Source organism: Lygodium microphyllum, chromosome 18 (assembly GCF_053477565.2).
Source record: "Lygodium microphyllum isolate KBCC chromosome 18, Lygodium_microphyllum_v1.1.10, whole genome shotgun sequence".
NCBI classification, from domain to species: domain Eukaryota; kingdom Viridiplantae; phylum Streptophyta; class Polypodiopsida; order Schizaeales; family Lygodiaceae; genus Lygodium; species Lygodium microphyllum.
Window position 1 is genome coordinate 61,104,613 of NC_141152.1, and position 7,084 is coordinate 61,111,696.

Genomic DNA, 7,084 nt, shown 5'->3' on the forward strand with positions numbered 1-7,084 from the left:
TAGCTCTTAAGGGTTCATAAAAGAGTTTAGCTTTTTAGTGATGATGAAGCTTTGCAAAATATCTTCATGATATATGACATGCAAAAAGGTGTACTATACATAGTAGAAAATACGTATCTCACTTAACTAATAAGCTACAAAATGCTCACTAGATTATTCAAAGCAAGTTTCCAAAGTAGGAAAACCAGATTTACCACATGCATACTAATCTCTATCTAAAAAAATCCCCAAGAAAGTTCTTCGTACTCTTAAAAACTTCATAAACATGCCCGCTATGCAAATCATGGCTTTACAATGTCCAATATTTATGACATTTTTCCACTTGAATGAGCTGTCTAAAGATAAAACACAAGCTCACATACAAAACATCTCATACCACACTTCCACTAAACATGAATGTATCGTCGGAGGAGCTTCTAGAAACTTCTAGAAATAATGATTGACAATTAAATGTTAAACATTAGATATCACATTAAACACTAAATATTAAATAATCTATCTTTTGTCCAATCTCTTGCTAATCTCTCCCCTCTCTCTCTCCACACATATCTCACTACAACAGAAACGAGGCATAGATGCGCAAAGTCGGGTGCGTCTATCATAGCGTCTATAAGTGCGTGTAAACATGCGTGTAAATAGTCGCGAATTTTGCGTCTATATATCCGCGCAAATAGACGCTAATATAGACGCGCCAGCAGACACAATTATTTAACCACCTAAAATTGTAATTCACATAATTAAAAAATTAAAGTTAATAATTATTTAACCACCTGAAATTGATTCTTGAGCATGCACGTGTACGCATGATAAAAACCATAGAATTAAGAATACACATTGAATCATTGAATTAAAAAAATAGAGTTAATAATTACTTTTTCATTGCTCTCTAATGAATGGCAGTTCCTCCAGTTGACAAGCCTGATATATGTAATTAGCGGAAAGTGACAGAAACCTTACAATTAGTAGCAAGCATTGCAATATGTATCTCGTAATTTCTCTACGTACTTGAAGATGATAAAAAATACTTCCTTTTTATTATGGAAAATTCAATTTAGCTTTAAACTTGACTATTGATTCTTGAGTATGCACGTGTGCGCATGATAAAAACCATAGAATTAGGAATACACATTGAATCAATAAGCAAATTAAGTATGTTACAGTGAATGATCCATCTCATCTTCAATGAGATCAGCCCTTGCTAAACTATCTACTTCTAGGTCTATGTTACCAAGAGGTAACGAAACAAATAAGTCTATCCTACTATCAGATGTGTTGCTATATTGCTCAATAACTTCATCAATATCATTGACAATCACATTATTGTCTTCTTCTGCATTTCCTTGAACATCCTCGTGAGGTTCATCTTGTACTATATCACGCATATCATCCATTATGGTGTCATCATGCACATCATCATTAATTGTTGGATTGTCATCTGCTATCTCCATGTCGGTAATATTACCATATATTGGTTTTGAACGATTAGATATAGGGATGACATACCACCATCGGTTATTGTTTACCATTGGATGATACACAACCTGTATTTGAAAAACAAAAGCAAAAAACTTAAGTACTTATTATATTGTGTATATGTATCACATGTATATATATATATAAATTAGCCTTTGCATATATACCTGCTCGCATTGTTGAGGTAGTACTAATGTGTCATTCTTGTTTTGGTGAAATTTTGTAGAGTCAATGATTACAAAACCACTTGGATGACGTCTGATTGTGCAATGCTCACCATTTTTTACCACTTCTTTAAACCACTTCACATCCAGTACATATATAAAGAATCTCGTCTGAAGTCAAGCTTCAGAATATCTTGGATCAAGCCACAATAACCTTCCATGGCACCATTGGCATCCTCGAAGTGAGCAAGGACACCACAATCTTGGGTATTTCTCTTTTCATCTATACGTTGAGTTCGAAGATGTTTACCCTCACACCAAAGTGCATTGAATAATGCACACTAGTAGTAAAAGATAAAAGATCAAACATGTCAATTATTTATATAAAATAAAACTTATAGAAACAAATTAATTGATAGTATGTCTCACCTTTGATAAGCAACCTCGTGCGTACTCCCACTCTTCTTGAGATATATTAATTTCCTCCTCTTTTTCCATTCTCTCCATTTCCTCATGTAACTAATCTATATCAATATGATGTGGGAGCGCATTTAGATGATCTGGAAATGAGACATTATGTCCATATCTAGTGAGAAATTCTTGTCTTTCACTTTTTCTTCTTATCCTTGCTTCATTATATAGTGTCACCCATTTGCTCATTACATCACTATTGAGCACACAAAAACTATTTAACTTACGAAGTTCTTCTTTTGTTAGCACTTTACTCATTCCTTTTCCTTGAGGTACTATAGAGGTCATCCTCAAGTCTTCATCATCTTTCCATAGTCGTGGTTGAGAGGGATCCAGTTCACCAAGATATTTAAAGATATAAACAAGGGATGATTGCACTAACCAACCCTCAGCCATGCTTCCCTTAGGCCGAGCTTTTTGCCTCAAAAAATCTTTTAAGGTTTTCATGAAGCGCTCAAGAAAAAACATCCACCTTACATGAACTGCCCCACAAAGTGCGATCTCATCAATCAAATGTACGAGTAAATGTAATTGAGCAGTTAAAATGGATCGAGGAAAAATTTCCTCCACTAAACAAACCACCTCAACAGATAATACTCGAGCATCTTGCAATGCATTTGGATCAATTTCCTTCGAGCTCACGTATCTGTCAAGATGTATGATGTGCTTGTTTATTTTTGTGTAGAAATTCAAAGATATATAATGAAAAAATACAATGTATATACACCTCACAAGCTCTCCCATCTTGTAAATGATATCACGTACATCTTTGGATACACAATGGGATATGCTAGTAGGAAGTACGAACTGAATATAAACAATATTCATAGATCAAATGATTAGTTGAGAAAAAAGTCATCATACCCCAAAGTTTACACATAGTTACTCCACTAATTACTATATTCATGGTTAGAGATACCCTTATTTGAATCATTCTGTGCCAATCGTGGGACTTCAAACCAGATAGTTGCTCCACACCTCTTTTCTTTTTATTTATGAAGGCTCCCTTGAGACATCTCATACATCCTGTGGGTGTTCGAAAGCTATATATTTGTTCCTTCACTATTTTTTCCTCGTTCTTTGACAACATCCAAGGTGCATTTCCACTTCTTCTCCTACTTCTCATATTGTGTCTATGCCTATGCCTATGCCTATTCCTGTTGCAATTGTCAAACCATCTGCCAAACCGACTGTCGAAGATATGGTCGAGGAAATTTCAAAGAACTTGAAAGATCTTCAAATTAAGATGACCAGAAGAGAACAGCAGCCACTTAATCCAACTCCAATTTCTGCCTCATCTTCTTCCACTCCTATGAATTCTTCTAGAAATGATTATGTTCAGTGATGCATGTAGTGCGATAGTCCTAGACCATGAGCGGAAGGATTGTCAAGACTTTGAAGAGGCGAAAAGACTGAAGTTGGTGGTCTCGAAGGACATGATGATATGTTTTGAAGATACAAAGCAACCACTTAAAACAAATTTCAGCAAAGGAGATATGAAGAAATTCTTGGAGGAATCTCTTTTACGCTCTTCTTATGAGAAGTAAGAGGTGTCAAGAGAAGCTATTGCCTATGGTCTTCAATTGGAGAAGTTGCTGAAAGATAAGTCTCCTTTATGATCCTATGCACTGCATGCAGAAAAGAAGGGTAAAGCTTCATCATCTAAACTTTCAACCATAGGAGATGCAACCAGAAAAGGAACTAGATGGAATGATCATGTAGATGTCTTTTCTCTCTATCATTACATTGCAAAATCTCAAGGATTTGAAGCACTTGTTAAAGAAAAGTGGAAAAGAGATAATGATCAACCTGAAGGATCGAAGAGGGCTACTAGGAGGAGTAAACTAGTTCTTCAGCCTTCTTGTTCAAGACCAGAGCAGAGTATGACTGACATATAGAAGCCAAAAGTTCAAGAAGATAAGAAGGCTCCAAAGACAAAGGATTTGAAGCCAAAAAAGTAACCTGGATTCAAGTTGCTATCTAACATTGAGACTACCACCATGGACTTGAAAAAGGTACTTGAGAATCGAATTCTTAATTGCAAAATTGAATTTACACTTGGAGAAGTCTTGGGGATTGCCAAAAGAGAATTTCATGATGTTATCATCTACATCATAAAAAGAAAACGACAACTTATTGAAGAGCCAATGGAGGATATGATCCATTGAGAGCCTTTACCTCTTGCAGGGACTATTCTGTATGGGTTGCAGATTGAGGAGGTTGATTCTGATGAGGAGACTATTGAGGAGTCTTTAGATAGAGCTCTATGTATGCAGACTAAGAAGTCTCTTAATCCTTTGCTTCAGCCCGTACAGTATGATGAGAGCGAAGATGTGTCTAGATTGATGCCTGGTAGCCATTTTTTTGGAAGTCACTAGACTCATGTGACTACAAAAACTGTCATCAATCTTGGTGAGACTGAGACTCCTTGTGTTGCTCTTTTGGATCATGGCTCCGAGATTAATGTCATAGTGCAAGGTTTATATGATACTAGTAGATGGCAAGTTGATGTGGATCATGGTTGGCGCATGCATGTGACTAACAACACTACAGGAGATTTATATGCTTCTTATCCAAACCTAAAGATTTATATTGGAGATGTGAGTGAGACTAATCATTTCTTTGTACAAAAATATTGTTCTTATTCTATTATTTTGGGATAGCCATTTATTACTGAGTCTCGGATGGAGACTAAGGTTCTGGATGATGGGTCTGCCTATGCACGGATCCGAAGCAAGGATGGAAAAAGAGCTATCTAGTTCATGACCGTTTGTATCAACCATCAGCGAAATAAGGATTCCTTGAGGGATTCCCCTCTTCCAGCACGAGAGCCAGATTTTTACTAGGTATGACTATCTTGCGAGATGATGGTGGTACGAGTCAGGGAAAGCTCTCACCTCCTAGCAGCGGTAGTTTTTCATAGTGTATTTATGGTGTATCCACTGAAAGTACTTTGTGTTTTTAGTATATTTCAAAATTTCCTAGATCTGCCAGGAAGTATGTAAAAAGAAAAGAAAAAGAATTGATGATTGCAGATGTTTTGCAGAAAGAGGACCAAATAGATGGTCTCTATGATAGCCTTTCATGCTCAAATACCATGGAAGAACTTTCGGTATTGCTAAATGCTAACAATCAAGAGCTGTCATATGTCTTACCGGTCCATTCTCTGGCAATGTATTGTGAAATTGTTGATTTCATACTTCAAAAGAATTTGGGTGTTGAGGATTCTCAACAAAAAGTATTCCTTGCTGACATATTTTAGCAAAAAGAGTTGGATGCTACTGTTTATATGCATCAAAATTTGTGTTTACTAGGGTATTTTCATTGAGGGGTAAAATTTGTAGGTTGTAGCAATGAAGCCAAAGTTCAGAAAAAATATAACACAGTTGACAAGAAGGTTAGACCAATTGCAGGACCACTACCTTTGGACAATGATGAGATGATTAGGAGAGCTGCTATGCAACCTCCTTTGCGAGATCCTGCAAATATCGGACATAAGTTTTTAGCTGAGACATTGAAAGAGATGAAGATTGGGATGGAAGATTTTCTGCTTCTTGAAGAGGTAAGATGTTTTGAAGAGATGTTACGTAGACATGAAAAATATTTTGTTTTCTTTCCACATGAGATTAGATGCATTGATCCTACGGTTGTGACGCCTATGGTTTTTTTTACCATTCTGCACATCCCTTGGAATCTACTGCCTATTCTTGTGCCGAGGGCTCACTTGCCCAAATTGGTAGAGCTTTTGAATGGGTGGATTAGGATGGGAATATTAGAGTCATCTTCAGCTCCATATTCCAACAGATGGTTCACAGTTCCTAAGAAGAATGGGACAATTAGATTCATATAGGACCTATAGCTAGTAAATAAGGTCACTATTCAAAATGTTGGTGCAGGACCTATTGTGGATGAGTTCGCTGAAGCTTTTGATGGACGTGCTATCTATTCACTTGGCGATCTTTATTTCGGATATGATCATTTCCAGCTTGCCCTTGAGAGCAGAGATTTCACTATGATGAAGAGACCTCTAGGCCTTGTTTTAATGTGTACGCTTCTGCAAGAAGCTACTAATGCAGTTGCCCATATGATGAATGGGATGAGCAAGGTTCTATGTGATTTTATTCCTGAGCTTACTATCCCTTTCATTGATGATTTACCTATCAAGGGTTACTTGGAAGAAGAAAAAGATGATTCTTTAGATGACCATGGATGCAGGTTCTTTGTGGCTTCATATATTTGAGATGTTGAGAGGATTATTTGAAGAATGGAGGAAGTGAATTTGACCTTATCAAGATTGAATTCTATTTTGGAGCTAGAGAAGTTTTGATTGTTGGACATTTGTGTGGATATTATGATAGGAAGCCTTCTCCTGCGAAGGTTGATGCCATAGAGAAGATTGTGGAGACTTGCTCTTCTACTACGGAGGTTCGAACGTTTCTTGGAGCTTGTGTGTCTTATCTAATTTGGATTTCTCATTTCGCTCAAATTGCAGATGATCTCTACGAGCTCTTGAGAAAAGGGTAACGTTTTTCTTGGGAGATAAAATATACTAAAGCCATGCAAAAACTAAACAAATTATTGAGAATTGATCTGACTCTTTGAAAGGTAGATTATGAGTGTGGGAGGCCTATTGTACTTACTGTTGATACTAGTCCTATCCGCATTGGATGGGCTGTTGACGAAGATGATGCAGATGGGAATAGGTCTGCTATTCGGTTTTGGGCAAAAGTCCTAAATGAGCGACAACGAAGGTATTCACAGGTTAAGAGAGAGATCTTGGGAGTTGTCACGGCTCTCAAGAATGATAGAAAAGGGTTGTGTTTTTTTCAAGAAAAATTCACAGATTAGGATATTTATAAATAGGCCATGAATGCACGTTATATAGAGAATATATATATATATAGTGAACACCCCGAGCCTCTAGATCATGAGTTATTCTACTCTAGATATTGCCATGCTTAGGTGGATTGGGTACA